We start from the raw sequence: 25,007 nt of genomic DNA, 5'->3' as shown, positions 1-25,007 counted from the left end.
CTGTCTCCTGAAGTTTGCCCAAGTTCATGTCCATTGAATCGGTGATGATATCCAACCATCTCATCCTCTGTCACCCTCTTCTTTTGCCTTCAATCTTTCCCAGCATCAGGGTCTTTTCCAATGAGTTGGCTCTTTGCATCGCGTGGTCAGAGTATTGGAGCTTCAGCCTCAGTCCTTCCAATGAATATTCAGGGATGATTTCCTTTAAGATTGACTGGTTTGATCTCCAAGGGACTCTCAAGAGTCTTCTCCAACATCACATTTCGAAAGCATCTATATATAGTCTATATATAGTCTTGGTAGATCCATCGCCTTCGGAAGGGTTAATGTATTTAATTAATTAATTAAATTGATGCTATTTAATATCAAGTATCAAAAAGGCTCAGGAGAGCAGTAAGAAAGGAGGTGAAGAAAATGGCCATGGTGAAGTTGAAAACTATGGCACAAGTGATTTGCATGCACATAAAGATCAAGTTACCAGGGCAGAGATTTTTTTTGCCTCTAGAGCGAAAGCTGGAGTTTGTTTTTTAAACTAAACTTCAGTTTAAAACCTCAGTTTTTTCCAAATGGATTTTGAAATATTGCACGTGATTTTGTCTGTTCATAGATTCTAAAAACATCACGTGTTGGAAAACAGTCTGAAAACATCAAGTTGTAAAGCCTAATATATTAAATATATTTTGAAACTAGCCTTGCTTTTACGTCAAGAAAAACATTTGGAATAGACATTGGTGGTTGAAGCAGATTTCAGTTATGAAGATATGGGAATAGCATTTTAATAAGATACTTCATTTTAAAATTGAATGCAATTCTAGTTTTGGTAATAATGTTTTAAAGGTTTATAGTTTAATCTGAGAAAGTAATCCTGGACCAAGTGGAAACACATGATTCTGTTGAGGTAGTGACAAGCACACAGAGTAGGAAGCCCCCAGAGGGGACGTACCTCCCCGTGACCTGCTGCTCACCAGGCCCTGCTGTGGGCAGTGCTGCATATGCCCTCCATGTAAGGATACAAATGTTACTTACGTAAGAATACTGTAGGCAGTGTTTCCCCAAGTATGTGCTCCCATAGCGCCAGGGCTGCAACGTGGTCTTCTGAGAAAGGATTCTGAGGTCAGAAAAGCTTGTAGGGTTCTTGCTCATTCCATACCCCACACCCATTTGTGGAGCCACGTCAGCATGGTGCTCGTGTCCAACTCTTGTGACCCCATGGACTGTAGGCTTCCAGGTTCCTCTGTCCATGGGATTCTCCAGACGAGAATACTGGAGTGGGTTGCCATTTCCTTCTCCACCACATCAGCATATCAGTCTGTTAAAGGCTCGCTGCCCCACAATCCACATCCCCACACCAGAAACCAGTCTAACTTGGCTTAACTGGCCTCCAGTTCATTTGTCCCTAACATTTCTTTCTTTTTTTTTCTTTGCATCTTGAGGAACTCTTCTCCTACAGGACATACTTTGAGAAACAGTGCTTGAAATATTCCTTCTCCGTTTCTTTAAGTGAGCGTGGTAGCAGGAATGTTCTTGATCAAGCAACCCTTAGTCCGGAAGTGCTTAGAAGGTTTGAAAGTGAGTTTGAGCACATCACAAACTTCAACATGTTCTTTACAATATTGGCAAGATAGAGTAAATAAGTGTCAAGTTACTCAAGTATATTAGGATAATGAAAAAGCCTTTCACGTGAATAATTTCTCAGATTTGTAGTTTTGAGATTTCTAAGAAGGTAGGGAGGTTAAGAGTTTACAAAAGGATCCTTCAACTTTAGAACTTCAGAATAGAACTGCTGTGAGGCCAGCTGGGCCAACAGCAAGCAAGGGGAGCAGCCATCTGCTTTGGGGGTTTTCTCCTGTAGCCCTGGTCTGTGGCAGAGACCACAGGAGTAGTTGGAGTTATTACTCAGCATTCCACATGGACTTCGGTAGATAGGACCTGCTGGTTGAATGCTGATTATCTTTTGTTGGAGAAGGAATCCAGGACAGAAGTGATATTACAGGGGCCAAGCAAATAATGAAAGTAAGTGCAAGTGTTGGTCACTCAGTTGTGTCCGACTCTTTGTGACCCCATGGACTGTAGCCCACCAGACTCCTCTGTCCGTTAAATTCTCCAGGCGAGAATGCTGGAGTGGGTTGCCATTTCCTTCTCCAGAAGATCTTCCCGACCCAGGGATTGAACCTAGGTCTCCCGCATTATAGGCGGACTATTTACCGACCGAGCCACCAGGGAAGACCAAGCAAATAATAGATCCTCAATAAATATTTATTGAATATATGTGGTGGGGGCATGGGATAGTCAGTGGAGAAGGAAATGGCAACCCACTCCAGTATTCTTGCCTTGAGAATCCCATGGACAGAGGAGCCTGGTGGGCTACAGTCCATGGGGTTGCAAATAGTTGGACATGACTGAGCGACTAAGCGCATGGGTTATTCAGAGACTAGAAATTTAGTTTGTGATGCTCGTGAAAAGTGAAAGTCGATCAGTCGTGTCCGACTCTTTCCGACCCCATGGACTATGAGTCCGTGGAATTCTCCAGGCCAAAATACTGGAGTAGGTAGCCTTCCCTTCTCCAGGGATCTTCCCAACCCAGGAATTGAACCCAGGTCTCCCGCATTGCAAGTGGATTCTTTACTGCTGAGCCACAAGGGAAGCCCTGTGATGCTCATGTTTCCTATCAAATTTACTATGAAAATAAAGGTGACCTTTCAATGGAAGGAAATGGGAATGAACCAGAAAATTAAAAGAAGCCACTGTGTGAAATGTTTTAAGTTAATTCTGGTGATTTTAAAACTGCCCTTGTTAGCATGTTTTCCCACATTATAATGAAGTCTTGCTGAAGACATTAATACTAGCCAGTCAGGGAAGAAAGAGCATATCATAAGCTGGAGACCACAGCCTTGTCAGCACCTGAAAGTATGCTAGGTGATCAGCACTGCTAAATAGATTTATAAGAAAAGATTTAGCTCCACCACTGTGCAGGTGTATGGTGACAGGTCTTCTGGCCCATCTTCCCAGTGCCTGCCTGGAGCAGAGTGGAGAGAGCCACAAATCCTACTTATTTTGTTCAAAGTGTGGCCAGAAGGGTAGAGAGCAGCCTGCAGAAATGACGCCTGCTTGTGAGGAGCTCAGGAATGAGGGGAAGGCCCTGAGAAAAAAGGAAGAAAATCAAGAATGTTGGTAGAATACAGAGAAAATTCCAGGCCTGTCACATGCTTTGTTTTGGTTCAGCATTTACTGAGCATTGTGCTACTCAGGATTCTAAGGACTGGATTCAACCAAGAAGGAGCCTTTCCCTTGAAGTGTTCAGTCTGTTACAGGGAGGGCTGAGGGACATCCACAGAGTGTCGGGGCTCACCTGAGTCTCTCTTCAGTAGCCCCAGAAAAGTTACACCATTTACTGAGTGCACGGTGCCGATAATTTCTTGGTAGATTCTAATTTTTATTTACTTGGCTGCGCCAGGTCTTTGTTGCAGCATGTGGGATCTAGTTCCCTAACCAGGGATCAAACCTGTGTCCCCTGCAGTGGAAGCGCAGAGTCCTAACCCCTGGACCACCAGGGAAGTTCCCTAAATATTATTTTTGAAGTGTGTTCTGTGTCAACTCTTAACTGGTTAAGAATGGAGTTTGGTAAGCTTTGGGCTAAATTTATTGTCTCTGTAGTCATGACAGTATTTTATGACACGGAATGAAAGAAAAATTACTGTCCTTGAGTAGAAAATAATGTGAAACTTCCCTGAATACTGTGGATGAGTCATTCTTGAGGTGATCCCTTAAAAAGATAGGACCTATAATGTGTTTAGTATCTTTATTTCCCCATTGAAATGACCAGCATTTAAGCAGAGTGACTTGTGTTCTTTGATGGTACTAGGTTCTAGGAACTTTATATTTAAGGTAGAACAAGTCAGAAGTGTCCCTTTGCTGTTGCTCTCTAATCTCAGGTGGCTCTCTTGTGGCTCATCTGCGTCTAGTGACTGAGCCACAGATCTCTGCCCTTTCACCCTGCCAGCAAGCCCAGGTGCTCTCTCCTAACTGGGCACCGAGACCTGTTTAATGTCCATTAGTCGCCGAACCACAGGACTCAGAATTGATTCTTCATTTCTTGGGTTAGTTGCTCAGTCTTTGTGACTCCATGGACTCTAACCCACCAGGCTCCTCTGTCTATGGAATTCTCCAGGCAAGAATACTGGAGTGGGTACCCATTCTGCATTTCTTACCACCAGTCAGACCATCTTCTCGTTTCTCTTAACAGTTTTCTCCTATCCAGACGTGCATTTTCTCTTCTGCTCTTTAAGTCTATTTATATCTCATCTGCTTCCAAATATCTTGGATGATTTGTAATGAAATGTAAATATACTTAAGACTTCTGAAATGAAAAATTGAAAGCTAAAAAGCGACGGAGACGAGGTAGAAGGAAGAAGCTTGTGTGTCCTGAGTACCTCAACTGCTGCGCCTACCTTACCAGTCCCACTTTGGAAGGTGCTAATTCAAAGGAGATGATTACCGGGAATCCTTTTACAGAATCTCACAACTGGCGGGGACTTAGAGTTCTCTATTCCAACCTACCAAGATATCACATCCACTAAGTGGTTTTGTCCAGGCTCTGCTTAAATACCTCCCATCAGCAGAGAACTCACTGCTTCCTGAGTCGGTTAACTCCACTTTCAGGCAGTTATTAGAAATTGCTTCTTTGCACAGGTGACCTCTCTGTCCATGTAACTTTACTGCTGATTCTAGTTCTGCACCCACTAGCTATATAGAATAATTGAAGAGAAAACAACTGAAATCATCCTTAATGTGTACTGAATTGTGTACATTTAAACTTAAAAACCCTTAGTTTATACTGCCATTTCTAAGTATCATGCTTCCAGATTCTGTATTAGTCTGGGCTTCTCTTTTTTTCCCCTTTAAGCTTTGATTTTTTTTTTTAAGTTTATTTAATTTTTATTTTTATCAAAGCTATACATGCCCATATTTTTAAAGAGTCAAACATTAGAAGCAGAATTGTTATTTTTTAAAAAGCCTTTCCCCCATTTTATGCTTCCCTGAGGCCATCACTTTTAAATCTTTGAACTAAATCTTTTTGCTATTTTTCTCTGTATCTCTAACATGCTTATATTGCTGCCACCTGACTCTAGTTTCTGGCATTAATTTTGGCCTCCACTGTGGAAGATGAAGATTGCACTTATGTTCCATGTACTTGCTTCCAGTCCGCCTATCCTACTGTAGAGGTGTCACGGTTCTGTTTGGACTGATCTTCAGGTCCTTTCGTTATGACTACATAAATGCTCTTTAAGCTGACTCGTGTGGTATTTCATCATTCCTACATAATCTTGTGTTGCTCTTGGAGATAATTGTCGTGTTTTGCTGTTTGCCTGGTTTTCTGTGTACTTGTTGAGGACTAATTGACCTCTACATTCTTACCTGGTTGTGTGAATTTCTTTGAGTCAGCACAGATACCTTTGATAGTCTTTTTTTTGGCTGCGCTGGGTCTTAGGTGCAGCATGTGGAATCTTTAGTTGCAGTGTGTGAAATCTAGTTCCTTGACCAGGGGTTTAACCCTTGGGATCATGGAGTCTTAGCCAAAGGACCACCAGGGAAGTCCCCTTAGATATTAATTAATTTCAGTTTCCCGACAGGACATCTCCTGTAGCTCCAGTCTGGGCTTCTGGCTTCTCAGGCCTGTTTCAAAGTTATCAATTTGAGATCTCCCTTCACATCATACCAAGTATTCACTTCATCGTTCTTGTGTTGGTGTCCCAGTTATGTGGAACCCACGTACTGAGAAAATTTCATTAAAACATGTTTTAAAACTGGCTGTGTAGCTTTATTTTGCAACTCTAAGTAAGAAAAATAAACAGGGGAAAGGAGGGAAGAAAAGATATGGTGAAATAGAGTTGGAGGAAGAAAACGTCCGTTTTGCCTTTAAGCTAGAAGGCCTGGGGAAAATTTAGAATATCTGTGTTTGGAATGAGACCAATAAATCTAGTCAACTTGGCGAATTGAACACTGGTATTTATCTCTGCCTCTAGTAGCAGGAGTCTAAGGCTTAGGGATCTCTGAGGGTGTGGATGAGAAGAGAGTCTGAAAACCACAGAACTGCCTGATAGCCTATATCAGGAGTAAGCAAACTCCAGATTTTCATATTTCCCCAGCTAAGAAGCAAGGTAACACACTACCCTACAATATTCTGTCTTCACATCTGACACATATGTCTAGGATACATTTTGAGTTCATTTTTAGATAAAGTTTGAGGTATAGGTTGGGATTTTGTTTTTTTGTTTGCATCAGTTGAGTTCAGTCGCTCAGTTGTGTCTGACTCTGCAACCCCATGAATCACAGCACTCCAGGCCTCCCTGTCTATCACCAACTCCCGGAGTTCACCCAAATTCATGTCTATCGAGTCGGTGATGCCACCCAGTCATCTCATCCTCTGTCATCCCCTTCTCCTCCTGCCCCCAATCCCTCCCAGCATCAGGGTCTTTTCCAGTGAGTCAACTCTTCGCATGAGGTGGCCAAAGTACTAGAGTTTCAGCCTCAGTATCAGTCCTACCAATGAACACCCAGGACTGATCTCCTTCAGGATGGACTGGTTGGATCTCCTTGCAATCCAAGGGACTCTCAAGAGTCTTCTCCAACACCACAGTTCAAAAGCATAAATTCTTTAGCACTCAGCTTTCTTCACAGTCCAACTCTCACATCCATACATGACCAGTGGAAAAACCATAGCCTTGACTAGACAGACCTTTGTTGGCAAAGTAATATCTCTGCTTTTTAATATGCTATCTAGGTTGGTCATAACTTTCCTTCCAAGGAGTAAGCGTCTTTTAATTTCATGGCTGCAATCACCATCTGCAGTGATTTTGGAGACCCCCAAAATAAAGTCTGACACTGTTTCCACTGTCTCCCCATCTATTTCCCATGAAGTGATGAGACCGGATGCCATGATCTTGGTTTTCTGAATGTTGAGCTTTAAGCCAACTTATTCACTCTCCTCTTTCACTTTTTTTTTTTTTTTCCCTCTTTCACTTTTATCAAGAGGCTTTTTAGTTCCTCTTCACTTTCTGTCATAAGGGTGGTATCATCTGCATATCTGAGGTTATTGCTATTTCTCCCGGCAGTCTTGATTCCAGCTTGTGCTTCTTCCAGCCTAGCGTTTCTCATGATGTACTCTGCATATAATTAAATAAGCAGGGTGACAATATACAGCCCTGACGTACTCCTTTTCCTATTGGGAACCAGTCTGTTGTTCCATGTTCAGTTCTAACTGTTGCTTCCTGACCTGCATACAGGTTTCTTAAGAGGCAGGTCAGGTGATCTGGTATTCCTATCTCTTTCAGAATTTCCAGTTTATTGTGATCCACACAGTCAAAGGCTTTGGCACAGTCAATAAAGCAGAAATAGATGTTTTTCTGGAACTCTTGCTTTTTCGATGATCCAGCGGATATTGGCAATTTGATCCCTGGTTCCTCTATTTTTTCTAAATCCAGCTTAAACATCTGGAAGCTCACGGTTCACATATTGCTGAAGCCTGGCTTGGAGATGGGGTGTCTAATTATTCTAGTACACTTTGGTGAAAAGGTTATACTTTTTTCCATTGAATTGCTTTTGTACCTTTCCCAAATATTAGCCATGTATATATGGGTCTGAATTTTCTATTTCATTGATGTGTTTGTCTTGACACTAATACCAAATGGTCTTGATTATGGTAGCTTTATAGTATATATTGAAATCAAGTGGTGTGAGTAACGTAGAAAACTATTTTGTCTATTCTAGTCTTCTGTCTTTCCTTATACATTTTAAAATCAGTTTATCAATATCTACCCCCCAAATCCTGCTGGGATTTTGATTTGGCTTGTGTTGCAACTATAGTGAAGTGAAAGTGTTAGTCACTCAGCCATGTCTGACTCTCTGAGACCCCATGGACTGTAGCCCTCCAGGCCCCTCTGTCCATGGGATTCTCCAGGCAAGAATACTGGAGTGGGTTGCCATGCCCTCCTCCAGGGGATCTTCCTGAGCCAGGGATCGAACCCAGGTCTCCTGCATTGCAAGCAGATTCTTAACTGTCTGAGCCACCAGGGAAGCCCTGCAACTATAGATCAGTTAGGAAAGAATTTGTTAAGTAATATTGAGTCTTCCGGTCTGTGAATGTGGTATAGTTCTGCATTTATTGAGCCTTTGATTTCTCTCATCAGTTTTCCTGTCCTGATGTTTTCTTTCTTGATTTATTCCCTTAATTTGGAAAAAAAAATACCTCCTTTAGTAGGTTCCTGAGAAAAGGATACATGTAATTTTTTGATAACTTGCATATTTTTATTCTTACTTCATGCATATTTAATATTTGGCTGGATTTAGAATTCTAGATTGGAAATTATTTTCTCTCAGAATTTAAAATGTATTTTTCCTTTGTCTTCTTCCTGCTAGGATAGCTATTGAAGTCTGATTCTGGTTCTTGATTTTTTTTTTTTTGTATTGAACTTTTTTAATTCTCTCTGGAACCTTTTAGGGTCTTCCCTGTGATCCATCTTCTGACATTTTTCAGTGATGTGCCTTTTTTGTGGATCTGTTTTCATCCATTATGCTGGACACTGTGGGGATATTTCAATCTGGAAATTTCTATTTTGTGGTTAGGAAGTTTTTTCCTGAGTTCTTTGATTTTTTTCCCACCTGTTTTCCTTGTTCCTTACTTTTCTTACCTTTTCTTTCATTTCTGAACTCCTTGTCTTCTAATCCATACTCTATTAGATTTGTTCTATTTGTCTTTCTATTACATTTTTATTTCTGCTACGAGTTCTTCATTTCATAGGGTATTTTTGCTTTGTTCTCATCATTATTGTTTATTTTTGTGCCATCTCTTCTCTGTGCGTATGTGTGTGCATTTGTCTTAAGTTCACTTCTCTCTGTATCTGCATCATCTGTTTCTTCCAACTTAGTTTCTTCTGTTTGTCTCCGCATTCATGTTAAAGGTTTCTTCCTTGACTGTCTGGTAGTACTTAGTTATCTGCTCATTGTTTAAGTGCCAGGCTCCAAAAACTTGTTGAAAGTACTGTATTCATTTGGGGATGGGGTTGTTGACTGTGGGGTTCACTGTAGGGTGGTCTGTGTGTTTGTCAGTCATGTCCAACGCTTTGCGAGCCATGAATTATAGTCTGCCAGGCTCCTCTATCCGTGGGATTCTCCAGGCAAGAGTACTGGAGTGGGTTGCCATTCCCTCCTCCAGGGGATCTTCCCGACCCAGGGATCAAACCTGAGTCTCCTGCATTACAGGCAGATTCTTTACCGTCTGAGCCACCAAGGGAAGCTCCGTAGGGTGGTTCGGCCAGGCCCTGTTTTCTTGGAAACACTCAGTGTCAGTATGTTTTGGTCTTTTTTTTTTTAACGGATCAGATTTTCTCCAGGAAATCTCTTCTCATCCCCTGGAGAGTATTTGTCTGACTGCTGGAATTCTGGGACCCAAGCAGGGAAAGAAAGTGGAGAAGGCCTTGGTCTCAGTATTTACTTTGTAAACTTGCACTTATTCCTTTTGTTTTCTCTCCCCTTGCCCATAACTTTTCTGGATAGAGGAGGGGCAATTAGTTCCCTTCCTGCTCCAAGGGTCTCACAGCTCCCTTTCATGAATCCTCCCGTTTGTCTCCTCTGGTTCCAGAGATGTCATATACCACAAATTCCTGAAGTTTGGGAGCGTTTTATGGCATTAATCGGTTTGCTTCCTGGCCTTTCCCACTGTTGACTCAGGATTTAGTTTCTTGGAGTCTGCTAGGTTAATTGTCTCTCTCCTACCTAAATCCTAGTTCCAGATATTTTGAATTCCTCTACTGTCATTTAAGTGGCATTTTGGGAAGGAGCAGCTTTAAATGCCGGAGAAGGCAATGGCATCCCACTCCAGTATTCTTGCCTGGAAAATCCCATGGATGGAGGAGCCTGGTGGGCTGCAGTCCATAGGGTCGTGAAGAGTCGGACATGACTGAGCGGCTTCACTTTCACTTTTCACTTTGATGCATTGGAGAAGGAAATGGCAACCCACTCCAGTGTTCCTGCCTGGAGAATTCCAGGGATGGCAGAGCCTGGGGGCTGCTGTCTGTGGGGTCGCACAGAGTCAGACACGACTGAAGCAACGCAGCAGCAGTAGCATTAAATGCATATGTTCAGTTAGCCACTACTAGAAGTTACCCAAGTCTCTTATCTGTATGAGTGAATTCTAGTTTAACAGTTCCACTGAAGTGTGGTGCATAGAAAGGAGAAGATATTTTGAATTCCTCTACTGTCATTTAAGTGGCATTTTGGGAGGGAGCAGCTTTAAATGCCGGAGAAGGCAATGAAAGAAGTCAGTTCTTTCTTCTGAATTCTCAGTGTTGCCTAAAGTTGCATTGGGCTTCCCAGGTGGCTCAGTGGTAAAGAACCTGCCTGCCAATGCAGGAGATGCAGATGGTTCAATCCCTGGGTCAGGAAGATCCACTGGAGTAGGATATGGCAACCCACTCTAGTATTCTTGCCTGGAAAATTTCATGGACAGAGGAGCCTGGCAGGATACAGTCCATGGAGTTGCGAAGAGTTGGACATGACTGAGCATGCACACACGCAAAGGTTGCATTAGCCTTTTCAGCAACTTTACTTACATTAGCTTGATGTCCACCAAAAGCCCTAAGTCATTCCCCCCACCCCCCACTTCCAACCATGTTCTAGTATTGTTGGATTTTTAAAAGATAAGTAGAAAACTTGAATTTTCTGAGAAAATGTAAAGCTGTTGATTTTTGCCCAGTTTGGCAGATTGTATGAGCTTTTGGAATTCCGACTTTATTATCTGTTGTATTTGCTATTGCTTCCTCAAGTTTTTATCATCTGATAATTTGGTCAGCAAATCATTTATGTCTTCATGAAGGGCTTACTGATTGTGGGGTTCATTGTAGTGTGGTCTAGCTGGCCTGTTTTCTTTGGAACTACTCCTGTGCCATTATCTTTTTGCCTTGGTATCATTTATCATTTTACTTTAAAATATTTTTCATTTCTTTTGAGGACCTCTGTTTACTTGATCAGTTCTTTTCTCAAGACCATTCTAGCAGTTCCAGATATACTTGACACTTATTTTAGTCTATTTTTCTCCATCTTATCATGAGAGATAGTATTAGAGATGATATCAAACCATTCACCTCATCCTTTTCTCAGTGCCCACAAACCCTGTTTTGATCATCTGTTCTGGAATTTTACCTTGAGTTGAAGTTGGGCTCAGTTGCAAAGTTTTTGGTGTTCCCTTTTCTAAAAATGGGGATGCTAACATGTTTCTTACTCTGTGCTTTCCTCTCATTCTCTGCCATTGAAGAGGGCATATAACTTGTCTGGATCACCAGGGTGTGAATACCTCCCTGGGAGACAGGAGAGGCAGTGTCTCTCTGTTCTCAGGGTATTGCACTGGTCTGACATGTAGCAGAGACTCAGTCAATGACTGGGTAAACTTGTTTATTTGAAACAGTGTAGAGTTCTTTCTGAATTTCATCACCTGTTCACGTATTAGGGCTGCAGTGTTTACAGATCACTGTTGAGTCTCATCCTACACTAAATTTTGATGATACCTATAAGGTTGTAGTTTCCTATGTTTAGAGTGTCAAGATTTAGTGGTTAAAAAAAAAGTCTTTTCATAGAACCTGCTGGTATTCCAAGCATTGTGCTGGGCTTTGGAGATATAGCAATGAATGAAAATTCTCAGGGAGTCCACCCCCCAGTGGGGAGGAGAGGATTAAAGGAGCACTGACAGTCAGGGCTTGTGTATGACACATCCTGCACTTGTCTTATATTGAAAGGTCATCTTTGCGATGCTTCCCTTTTTCCAAAAATGTTTTCCTAGGACTGGCTCTCATGTTTATTTACATACAGTATCTGACATGTACCACCTTTGCTGCCACTGGCCTAGTCCAGATTAGCATCTTGCGCCTGGTACCTGTAGTCCTTTCTCTTCACAGCAGCCTGAGTGATCAAAGAGCAGCTCAGATCGCATCTCTGAGCTTGGAGCCCTCCAGCAACTTCATCACGCTTAAATGTGACATCCAGACTTTCTCATCTGGCTCTGCCTACCTCTTCTCCTTTCTTACCATTGTTTTAATTCATTATGTTCTGGCCCTGAGCCTTGTCTGCAGACGTGTCCTTGTCAGAGCCTTCCTCTTCTCTGATTCCACCCTCAGATCTGCCAGACTTGCATCCACAGTTTTGAAGCAGCCCTTCCCAGCCCAGCCCTCTCATCTTCTCTTTCTTTACTTGGCTCTCTTTTTCTATAAGCTGATCGTCACCTGAAATCACTAACATATTTTTTTGACTTTCTCCTTCCATAAGCTCCATGAGCAGGAATTTGTCTGTTTTGTTGATTGCTATATCCCCAGCGTTATACTGGGGCCTAGTCCAGAGGAGATAGATGGCCAGCGAGTGTTTGGTGGATAAATGATACATTGTAGTTTCACTATAGTTTCCATCCTTTCTTCCACCCTTCCATTTGTAGTTCAAGGCCCTTCTGTGGAGAACTTCTGATGAAATAAGCGAGTTTCTGGGCAGAGGCATCCTCTGACTTAGTCAGGAGCCCGCTGGTACAGCTGATGCTTAATCTCTGCGTTGTCTTGTGCTGAGTGCTGAGTCGCTTCAGTTGTGTCCAGCTCTGCGAACCCGTGGACTGTAGCCCAGGCTCCCCTCTCCATGGGCTTCTCCAGGCAAGAGTACTGGGGTGGGTTGCCGTGCCCTCCTCCGGGGGATCTTCCCGACCCAGGGATCAAACCTGTGTCTCTGATGTCTCCTGCATTGGCAGGCGGGCTCTTTACCACTGGCACCAATGTCTTAAGATTATAAAATACTAAATTCTGTTTTTTAATGCCATCCATTATCATTAACGTTAACCAGTGGTTAACGTTCCATATACTTCTTAGTTCTTCTGGAATAATAGATGAAAATGCTAACTGTGACTTTAAGGCCTTAGGTTTCATAATCCCTAGATACATTTCTCAGATTCTTGCTGCTGGGTTTTTGTTGTTTCTATTATCCCATAATCTTGATGGCTTTCTCTTACCTCTTGGGTTCCTTCTGCCAGACCTTGTTAGATTTGTTGATTTTCTCTGTAGCATGGGATGATGGTTTTCTAGAAGATTCTGACAAATTTTTAACTTATAGTTACCTTCTAGCTTCTCTGGTACAGATTTTGCATTTCTTTCCTTTTGTCTGTATATTTCCTGGTATCCTTTTGTTGCTGTTTTAGTCACCTTCCTTAATTACACCTGGGTGTGGGAAAGGCTTTGTGAAGCAAAAGGAATGGACTTTGGTCTTAAGGATGAATAATAACTTCAGTAAGACGTAGATAAAGGAATTTTTGCCTGAAGGAATCACGTGAGCAAAAGCACAGAAGCATACAGTGCTTAATATGTTTGGCAAAAGTGGTGTGGAATGACTGGAGTATGTGTTTATCTGCAGTGTGAGACCTGGCTGAAAGGTAGACCTTAAATGCTAGGCTTAGGATTATGGGGTGTCTGTTTTAGTTTCATGATACTTTTGTATTTCTGGTATAGTAAATAAAAGACGCTTACTCATTGGAAGGAAAGTTATGACCGACCTAGATAGCATATTTAAAAACAGAGACATTACTTTGCCAACAAAGGTCCATCTAGTCAAGGCTATGGTTTTTCCAGTAGTCATGTATGGATGTGAGAGTTGGACAGTGAAGAAAACTGAGTGCCGAAGAATTGATGCTTTTGAACTGTGGTGTTGGAGAAGACTCTTGAGAATCCCTTGGACTGCAAGAAGATCCAACCAGTCCATCCTAAAGGAGATCATTCCTGGGTGTTCATTGCAAGGACTGATGTTGAAGCTGAAACTCCAATACTTTGGCCACCTGATGTGAAGAGTTGACTCATTGGAAAAGACCCTGATGCTGGGAGGGATTGAGGGCAGGAAGAGAAGGGGACGACAGAGGATGAGATGACTGGATGGCATCACCGACTCAATGGACACGGGTTTGGGTAGACTCTGGGAGTTGGTGATGGACAGGGAGGCCTGGTGTGCTGCAATTCATGGGGTTGCAAAGAGTCGGACACGACTGAGTGACTGAACTGAACTGAATTATTTTTATTTTATTTATTGGGCTTGTTGTAGGTGTGTGTGTGCGCGTGTGCGCTCAATTGCTAAGTCATGTCCGACTCTTTGTGGCTCCATGGACTGTAACCCACCATGCTCCTCTGTCCATGGGATTTTCCAGGCAAGAATACTGGAGTGGGTTGCCATTTCCTTCTCGAGGGGATCTTCACAACCCAGGTATGAAACCCACATCTCCTGCATTGGCAGGCGGATTCTTTACCACTGAGTCATCTGGGAAGCCCCCTCTGTCTTTGATAGTACCTACATAGTAGCTTGCACATAATAGGTGTTGAGTTGAATTCTTGATAAGAGGATTTAATTTTTCCAAGAATCTAGAAGGCCAGACTTTTTCTATTCAATTAATCTAAGAAAGAACTTTTAGTATAATTTTTTATTGCATACCTTATCTGAATTTGCACTGTGGATGGTCATTTTTTGGTCTTCTTTGCCTCTCCCATATCACTGTTCCTGTATATAATCTGTGGTCACTATACCAGGCAGTGCTGGCATCAAAGAGAAGACTGGGGAATAGTTTCCTCAAGTCCCCATTCTTGGTAAGACAGTATTCTCACAATTTTCAGTGTAATACTGTGCAGAGCCATCTTCATGCACCCCCTTCCAATTAGAGAACTGCCTTTGATTATCGTGGCGACACTTTGTGTCCTTCAAAGAAGAAAATGAGCCACCATTAACTGTCATGTGTTAGATATAACTATCCTACTTACAGATGACAAAACAAGTTGATTGAAGTTAAAATGATTTAGCTTGTAAGCAAATTGTCAAGAATTAGAACACAGGCCTTAGGTTGTTTTCTTTACTCTTTATTTTTAGGTATCCCAAATTCCATTAATGGCCTATGGACCAATTGAAAAAAAAAGAATTTTTGCAGCATTGGCTAGTTCATATGCTGAAAGTATGTCTTCCCCATCTGCTAGGGGATACAGGCAAATTCACAGCCTCTGGCCTTTCTTGTACCATATGAATGGAACTAGATAGTACTTTTAGAAAACTAAGATCATGGCATCTGGTCCCATCACTTCATGGCAAATAGATGGGGAAACAGTGGAAACAGTGGCTGACTTTATTTTTTGGGGCTCCAAAATCACTGCAGATGGTGATTGCAGCCATGAAATTAAAAGACGCTTACTCCTTGGAAGGAAAGTTATGACCAACCTAGACAGCATATTAAAAAGCAGAGACATTTCATTGCCAGCAAAGGTCCGTCTAGTCAAGGCTATGGTTTTTCCAGTAGTCATGTATGGATATGAGAGTTGGGCTATAAAGAGAACTGAGCACTGGAAGATTTGATGCTTTTGAACTGTGGTGTTGGAGAAGACTCTTGAGAGTGCCTTGAACTGCAAGGAGATCCAACCAGTCCATCCTAAAAGAGATCAGTCCTGGGTGTTCATTGGAAGGACTGATGTTGAAGCTGAAACTCCAATACTTCGGCCACTTGATGTGAAGAGCTGACTCACTGGAAGAGACCCTGATGCTGGGAAACATTGAGGGCAGGAGGAGAAGGGGACAATAGAGGATGAGATGGTTGGATGGCATCACCGACTCAATGGACATGGGTTTGGGTGGACTACGGGAGTTTGTGATGGACGGGGAGGCCTGGCGTGCTGTGGTTCACGGGGTCGCAAAGAGTCGGACACTACTGAGCGACTGAACTGACTGACTGAGATAGTAAAAAGAAAAAAATAAGCATTTTTAACACGTTATGTATTATGTTAAGATACAGTTATTTGGTTCAACATATTTAGCTTTTAATTTTCTTTCCTATATTTTTTGACATTGACATTGTAATTCTCAAAGTACTTTCTCCATTTAGTATAAACTATTCCTGTTGGCTGATAATTTTGACTAGAGTAAGAGTTACCCCTAATTTATTTCTAGAACATAATATGTTGAATTAGAAGTAGGGGTGTTATGTTACTCCTTATTGCCAATGTGATTAATATGGACTACTGGAGATGAGTGGATTACATTTTTCCTGTCATTAATATTTGTCAGCTAGGTTTTTCCTTCTTAGTTTTTTCAGTTCTGATTGAATATGTGCCCATTGATTTGAAAAACCTATATGTAAACTCAGGATGCTGGGCTCTTGGACCATTTCATGGTGGATGATTTGTGTAAAACTGCAACTGAGTGAATTTCATTCAAGCAATAGGAATCTTGAAGGTGTGAGTCCATTTTGAAAAGGTGTTATGTTTTGTGTATATTGTTTGTGTATATTATCTGATTCTTTACCAGCTGTCACAGAACAGTGATAGATCATATCAATATCATAGCTCATTAACCAACTTGGCATTGCTTTGTTTTTCTCTCAACAGAATGTGCCTAAAATTTTTTTTTGTTCTCAACGTTAAGAATAAACTACTTTTCCTGGTTCTGATGGTCTTCAGAATCAAACAGCATTCTTAACTTGTAAGGAATCCTTAGCCCCATGTCTTCTGTCTTTTATCTACACCCAGTCATGTGTAAATAAATATAATAGTTTTCTAAGTTGTTATTTCTCTATGCATACAAATATGTTTCATAGTGCTAAAAGACGGGATTGGGTGGGAATACTGACATTGATGTTAGAGATAAAAATAGTGAATAAAGCTAATAAAGACAAAGGATATATTCACAAGTAAGATTTTGTTTATGCTCATTACAGCAAACTCTTATTCATGCCTTTATTGAATAATCCACTGATTCTCATTTTGCGTGTTCTCCTATAAGCCATATGAAGCATCTCTTTTCCCACTTCTGTTCTGTTTAGCAGTATATCCAGTATTATATTCAAAGTTTGCTCTGGACTCTGCCCTTATTTTATTCATCTGACCTTTGTCCGCCAAGCAAAAATTGTACTGGAGGCACACTTTTTGAACAAGCTTCTTTACTCCAGCCTCACTCCTCTTACTTATGATGTTCAACTTATTTGGAATTTTTCTCCCTTCTGTCCAAATTCTGTCCTGATGAGCCAGCTCATATTCCTTCCTTTCAGGAAGACTTTCTTTTTGGTCAATGCTGATCATTCCTACCCCTGAACACTTAGCATTTAATCATACACCATCACCATCCTGGGTCTTATTATTTTAAATGTGTCATGTCATCTTCCTATGGAAACATCTACCATTTTTTAAAGAGGTAAGGGCCTATCATTCTGGGCATGAAACAAGTTCTCGTAAGAAACATTTAACTATTTATCAGAAGTTTACTTTGCTATGTAGTGCTGTATATTTTACACCTATTATGATTAGTCTTAATGTTACAGATGAAGACTTAAGCACACATTGGTTAAGTGAGTTGCCCCTCAGGTCAGATAGTTTCTTTGTAGTAGTAGAGCCAAGATTTGTGAACAGGTTTGTCAAGCTTCACCACCTGTATTCTTTGTACTCTGTGAAATTCTTGGTAGCTGTAGTTCAAACATTTGTGTGTGTATGTGTATGTGAACAACTAAGAGAATTAAATAGAAGTCTAAGTTTCTCTGAACATGATTTCCTACTTTGATATTTACTGAGTTCTGCTAGCCCATGGCATTTTCATGAGTCCAAGTTGTAAAGGATAATAATTTAGCTATTCCTGTCCTCAAAGCTCTTGAATCCAATGGGTAATACAGACATATATATTGTTTCCTATATACAAAGCAGGATGAATTAAGATTTATAAAAGGATATTAAATAGTCATGTGGTGGTGGTGATGGTTTAGTCAATAAGTTGTGTCTGATTCATGTGACCCCATGGACTGTAGCCTGCCAGGCTCCTCTGTCCATGGGATTCTCCAGGCAAGAATACTGGAGTGGGTTGCCATTTCCTTCTCCAGGGGATCTTGCCAACCCAGGGATCAAACCCGGATCTCCTGCATTGCAGGCAGATTCTTTATCGAGTGAGCTACAAGGGACGACAAACAGGCATGTGGGTCTATGGAAAAGATTATCATTTCCAACTGGATGAATTGGGAATGGTAATAGAAGTTAGCATTTATTCTGGGACTTAATGGATTGATAGAAGTTGACAAGAAGATTGTGTTCAGAGTTTGGAACTTGGAGATTGGAACTCAAGTTCTTATACCACCACTTACCTGCCAGGTAACCTTGGGAAAATTAGCTAATAGCTTTGACTTTTCCTCATTTAGTAGCACATACCCCTAGGAGTTGGTAAGAAGACAATAGAAAAAATTAATTGTAAATTCCTTAGCATTGTGTCTAGCAAATAATAAGCACTCAGCAAAGAGTAGCTAAAGTAAGTAATTTTATTAATGAGAAGGGCATGAGCAGAGGCTTGGGGGAGGCTTGATGGTGGGTGTTGAGCCCACTCCTGTATCCTGACCTGGAGAATTCCATGAACTGGATAGTCCTGGGGTCGCAAAGAGTTGGACACGACTGAGCGATTTTCACTTTCTTTTTCTTTAGTCTCTTTAGACCTAAAGATATTTATTCCCATATTTATGATGGGACATAGTGGGCTAAGCCTTGAAAGGTAGGTTTGAAATTATGGCTTCAGTGAATTATTTCACCCTTATAATACGATTTTTTCTTTTTTAGACAATAGGTAGAGCCTTAGAGTTTCTTTTGTTTAGACAGAGAAATGATGTGTTGTAACCTGAATTTTAGGAAAATAGCTTATAAGAATGGGAAGATTAAAAAAAAAAAAGAATGGGAAGATAGACTGGAGTTCAGTGGAGGGGTCCAGCAAGACTGAAGATGCTATAAAAACAGACCTGGTCAGAGTCCAAACCAGTGGAGTGGGAGAGGACAAAAGGGGAGGAAGGGTGTGAGAGCTTGCAGGAGCAGAAATAGCTTCCTGTTGTTTTATTTCTGTATCATGTGGGCTAATAGAAAAACGTATTATGCTTATTGTTCAGATTTTAAATCTTGATATGCCCATTGCAGAGAAGGCATAAAGAATAAGGTAATCTTTTATAACTCCGGCATGTAGAAACAAGCTTTAAGTACCTTCCAAATTTATAGCGTCTTTCCTACCCAGCATTAGCTGAAATAATGGTTTATTCAGATCTTCACTGTCACTGTAAGTCTGTATAAATATGATTATAATTATCTTGACGTGGTTTTCCTTTATTTGTTTTGGGAATTTATGTTTTGTTGTGAAAGAGCAGTGGAAGGTTTTTTGTTGTTGTTGTTACTCAGTGTGTCTATTTTTGATTATTTGCATATTGAGAGTAGCTGAAATCCCAGATTTCTGTAGCCTTGCTTTATTTTGTATCAATAATTATCAATAGATGAAACCAACTTTGTGACACTGAATTTTTATTTTAATAGAGCACCCTTAAATGGCTAAAATTTTTGTTGTGTTTCTAGAACGAGAACCTTTTAAATTTTCATTTTGAAATAATTTTAGATTTACACAAGAGTTGTAAAGAGTAGAAAATGTTCCTGGATTCCCTGCATCCAGCTTCAACTAATGTTAACAGCTTGATATGGTACATTTGTCAAAACTAAAAAACTGACATTGGTGCAATATCATTAACTAAACTATAGCCTTTATTCAGATTTTCCTAAGTTTTCCACAATTGCCCTTTTTCTATCCTAGGATTCAATCCAAGATCCCACATTGCATTTAGCCATCATGGTTCCTTCATTAACTCTTTCAGCCTATAAAGTTTCTCAGGCATTCCTTGTATTGTATTCCCTTGTCCCTGCCGGAATGTTAGCACCTATGCTTTTAAAGTAATGGGTTACATAATTTGAAATCCACACATGTGTGGGCTCATGTGAAGTTTAAATTCTTAACATTGATGATATGAAACAGATCTCTAATATTAAGATTTCAAAATTAGTTCAAAGTCAACTTGAAAAATAATTTGATAAACTTGTTAATCTCCAAAGTGCAGTTACAGGCCTGGAGCTACTCACAGCATTCTTGACCTAACAATAGGAAAGTGGCACTTAAGAAGCAGCCATATTCTGCAACTCTAGGTGAATAGTCAGGTATATTTCAATTTATTATGACTCTAGGTTTACGTCATAGAAGGTAGCTCCAGGATTGATTTCCACACTTTGGAGAAAAAGAATACATTTTCACAGCATGAGAGAGAGAAAACACATCCAAGTTGAGCACCTGTGAGAAGTTTTAGGATTATTCTAAGCTTTGCAAATTCATCTTCAGAATGTCATGAATATTGACTTTTTGTTGGTTGGATTTTTGCTCATGCAGTTTGTTCATGAACATGTGAGCCATACCAGTGGGACAAATGCTTGATGATTCAGGTCTGTCCCTGAAGAATGGGCTTTCAGAGGCAACCACAGATACTGAAAATGCAGTTTCTTCTTTTTAAAATGTTTTAATTTCTTTTCAAATTGATTTATAAGATTCTTTACTTTTTAAATGCAGTCATTCTGTTGAGTGAGGGAACTGGTCCACTGTGGAAAGTGAATGCAGTCTCCTGTTGTTTGATTTCCGTATCCACTGTGAGTCAGAACACTTGTATATCCTTGGTCATATCAGCAGTGCTTCTGCTTTTTTTCCCCTTGCAGTCTCAGTTTTGGTGTGTCTGGATGTCTTGTCACATCATAGAAGAACAATCTTATGAGTCGCTGGGGGGTCTGACAAGTTGAACCACTCAAAACCCTTTAATTTCAAGTGTCCTTGATCTGAGGAAGCAGCTCAGTAAATCTCTTGAACAAGTTTTCACAACCTAGCCATATGACTACATTAAAATAAACTTCTGTGCACTGTTCATCTTCTTCCAAGTATTCCTTGAATTTGTGATGAGGAACGCCATAACTTTGCATCATCTTTGTCTCTTCCTTCATCACATCATTCAGTGAGCCTTATTTGGTCACTCAGCAAGTAGTTATTGAGCAAGAACCATTCTAGGCTCTGGGGATGCCACAGAGAACAACAGGCTTCTTTTCTAATGGACCGGACAGGTACAGAAATAAGTAAAATAAATAGTTTAGCAGTTTCTCCATTCTGCTATGGAGAAAAATAAGCTAGGGAAAGGAAATAGAGAATGTCTATGTATGTGTGTGTGTGTGTATTTGCAATTTATAATATGGTGATCAAGAAAAGCTTCATTCTGATGATGACATTTGAGCAAAAACCTTAAAGAAATGAGGGGGCAAGCCAGCTTGATTACTTGGGAAGGACCGTTCTAGGTAGAGGGAACAGCAAGTACAGAATCTGGAGTTAGAAGCATGCCTGAGAGGTGGAGGGGCCACAAGGCCAGAGTGGTTGGAGGAGTGTGTGGAGGGAAGGGAACAGGTCCGGGGTGGTTGGTGCCAGAGCACATAGGCTCTCATAGGCTGTTAGAAAAACTTGGACTTTTGCTTAGAGTGAGGTTGGAAGACATTGTGGGCTTTTGAGCAAAGGAATAACATGCTCTGGCTTTCCGAGGAAAAGGGTCTCATCTTACTGAAACTAGTGTTGAGGCGACAAGGATAGAAGCAGATAGAAATCTGTTGCAGTGACTCAGGTGAGAGATAATGGTGGTAGCCGTGGAGAAGTGAGGACACATTCAGATTCTGGATGTAGCTGGAAGGTTGAGACAGCAGCATTTTGTGAATGAATTGGGGCATATGACTTGAGGAACAGAGGCCGTAATACGGCTTTTTGTCTGAATGCCCGAGAGGGTGGAATTACTGCTTAGAGAGGAGGGGAAGGCTATTGGTGGAGCAGGTTGTGTGGGAGAACATCAGGAGTTTGGTGACAGATGTGCATTGTAAACAGGACAGTTGGAGCCTGAGAGTGGCCAGACTCTTGTGAGTATGCTTCAGAAATTTGCGCACCTCCTGTCTTCACTGCAGGTACTCCATCTATGAAAAATGTTTAAACTTTCAATATTTAAAAAAAGTATCTTAAATTCCTTGATGGCAGACACGTCATGTCTGTTAGCTGGCTGGATTAAAAAAAATCTCAAGTGGGCTGCATTGTGATAAGCAGGTTGCATGAGACCCAGTGGTTCTATGAGGAATGCAGACATTTCTCTGCCACCCCATACAGGTGAAGCTGGAAAATACAAGAAAACAAAAACAGAGCAAGATTAGAACCTCAACAACAATTTAAAAATAAAATCACCTCATGTTGTGCAAATTCAGGTGCTAAAAACAATGGGATTGATGGAGAAATCAAATTGGCAAAGAACACTTAAAACTAAGTAACTTTGTAACGAAGTACAGTCCTAATAGAAGTACTAAGGAAAAAGAAAAAAAACACAAACAGTTTACTGGTGTTTGCACCCAGTATCACAGAAAAATCTTGTTGCTTTAAACACTGGAACTTTGCTCTCTTCTTTGAGAAGTAGGTCTTGGAGGATATTTACTTCTAATAGAGACCTTTTCATCAGAATTAAGAATCTGACCCAGGACATAGCCTTCTTAATTAATCACTTGTTTTAATACAAAGAGCATTGTCTCTATAGTTTCTTCAGCTGCATCTGCACCTTTTCCAGGTAACTTAAAAGAAGGAAAGTGTAATGGTTTTTTTGAAGTCACTGACTCAGCCATCACTTAAAAGTAAGTCGCTTCTTTAGGTTTTTCAGCTTTTTTCCTCCTGCTGAAGGTCTTATTGCTGAGACTTTCTCTTTAATAATCATGAGAAAACTTGAGTCTGCCTACTTGGAAATATTAATATGCTGGGGAAACTTGCATGTGAGCCAAAATGACTTCTCCATTATACTGACATCATTTGTCTATTTGCCAGATGTGTGTGAGATAATATGTATCAAAGAAATAAATTTTTTTTTTTTTTCCAGGAAAGACTGTACTGTTGATCTAGGATGAGTTAGAGCTGACATATACCTTAGGATCAAACTCAGACCTACCTTTTTATTGAATAGTCTAGAATTTTTCTATTTCAAATAGGAAGTCAGTAAGAAAAATCCTAAAACTAACCTCAATGGTATGCTCAAAAAACATACAAAAAAAAATCAATGTCTCCTCATTAAATTTTTTAAAAATTTATTTTATTTTGGCTATGCTTGGTCTTTGCTTCTGCATGGGTTTTCTCTAGTTGGGGCAAGTGGGGGCTACTCTCTAGTTGCAGGGCACAGACTTCGCATTGCAGTGGCTTTTCTTGTTGTGGAGTACAGATTCTAGGGTTCTCAGGCTTCAGCATTTGCAGTGCATGGACTCAGTAGTTATGATTCCCACTCTCTAGAGCACAGGCTCAGTAGTTGTGGTCCACGGGTTTAGTTGCTCCGTGGCATGTGGAATCTTCCCAGAACAGGGATCATACCTGTGTCTCCTGCATTGGCAGGCAGATTCTCCACTACTGAACCACCAGGGAAGCCTTCTCCTTTTCAAAGCTATTTTAAACCTAGAAAATAAAAACTACATCTTTAATAAGATCCACTGTTTTGAACCAACAACCAATAATATACTTGACAGTGACATGCTAGAGGATTTTCTCTTTGGGAACACATAAGCAAGCCTTCTGTCACTATTAGCATTGTTCTAGAAGTTCTGATTGATGCAATAAACCACAAAACAAAACTAAAAATAATGAACAGAAATGAAAAAACATACAAAAACTGAGAAAGTCAACTAAAAATTATTAATAAAGGCTATATTTGATAAGTATAAAAAATCATGCATCCATGAAATCAGAAGACGATTGCTACTTGGCAGGAAAACTATGACTGTGTGTTGAAAAGCAGAGACATCACTCTGCAGACAAAGGTCTGTATAGTCAAGGCTGTGGTCTTCTCCGTGGTCATGTACAGTTATGAGAGCTGGACAACAAAGAGGACAGCTGCTACTGCTGCTAAGTCACGTCAGTCGTGTCCGACTCTGTGCAACCCCATAGACAGCAGCCCACCAGGCTCCCGTCCCTGGGATTCTCCAGGCAAGAATACTGGAGTGAGTTGCCATTTCCTTCTCCAGTGCAAGAAAGTGAAAAGTGAAAGTGAAGTCGCTCAGTTGTGTCCAGACTCTTCGCGACCCCATGGACTGCAGCCTACCAGGCTCCTCCATCCGTGGGATTTCCCAGGCAAGAGTACTGGAGTGGGTTGCCATTGCCTTCTCTGATAGAGGACAGAGTGCCAAAGAATTGATGCCTTTGAACTGTGGTGCTGGAGAAGACTCCTGAGAGTCCCTTGGATAGCGAGGAGATCAAACCAGTCAATCTTGAAGGAAATCAACTCTGAATACTAACTGGAAGGACTGATGCTGAAACGGAAGCTCCAGTATTTTGGTCGCCTGTTGCAAACGGCCAACTCATTGGAAAAGTCCCTGAGGCTGGGAATGATTGACGGCAGGAGAATGAGATGGTTGGATGGCATCACCAACTCAATGGGCATGAGTTTGAGCAAACTCTGGGAGATAGTGAAGGACAGGGAAGCCTGGCATGCTGCCAGGAGGTTGCAGAGAGTCGGACACAAATGGGCAGCTGAACAACAACAATATACAAAAATCAGTACCTTTCCCAAGTGTCAGCAATAACCAGTTGGAAACATAATGGGAAAAAATATCCCATTCACCATAGTAACAACAAATACAAAATACCTAGAAATAACCCTAACAAGTAATACGTGTGATCAAAATGAAGAAACTTATAAAGCTTTTCTTGAGATTTATAAAACTTGAATGAACTGGAGGAATGCAAAAACTGAAATAGATGATACAATTTTCCCCCCAATTAATTTATAAATTTAACATGATCTGAGTAATAAATACATTTATTTTTAATCGGGTGGAGAGGGAGGTGGGAGGGGGGATCGGGATGGGGAATACGTGTAAATCTATTGCTGATTCATGTCAATGTATGACAAAACCCACTGAAAAAATAAATAAATAAATTAAAAAAAAATAAAAATTTCAAAAAAAAAATAAATACATTTATTTTTAGAGGGCTTGTCAGCACAATAAACGTAAAGGAGATAATCAAGCTGTAGCAAGCAGTAATTTGTTACAGTTTAGCAGACTAGTTGTGACTTTAGGTTTTGGAGGTAGAGTGCTTGGGTTTCAGGT

The 25,007-nt window shown here is 40.8% G+C and overlaps 1 protein-coding gene and 1 non-coding gene across 4 annotated transcripts in view; one reads left to right on the top strand and one right to left on the bottom strand.

The window, feature by feature from the left end:
- Positions 1–25,007, top strand: part of SLC44A1 (solute carrier family 44 member 1) — a 212,029-nt gene that overhangs the window by 12,898 nt on the left and 174,124 nt on the right. The window lies entirely within an intron of this gene.
- Positions 3,482–3,554, bottom strand: TRNAG-UCC. The gene has a single exon. It is a non-coding gene; the product is annotated as a tRNA-Gly (tRNA).

This window comes from Cervus elaphus, chromosome 16 (genome assembly GCF_910594005.1).
Source record: "Cervus elaphus chromosome 16, mCerEla1.1, whole genome shotgun sequence".
NCBI classification, from domain to species: Eukaryota; Metazoa; Chordata; class Mammalia; order Artiodactyla; family Cervidae; genus Cervus; species Cervus elaphus.
Note: the sequence above shows the minus strand (reverse complement) of the source record. Positions and strands in the feature narration are given on the sequence as shown.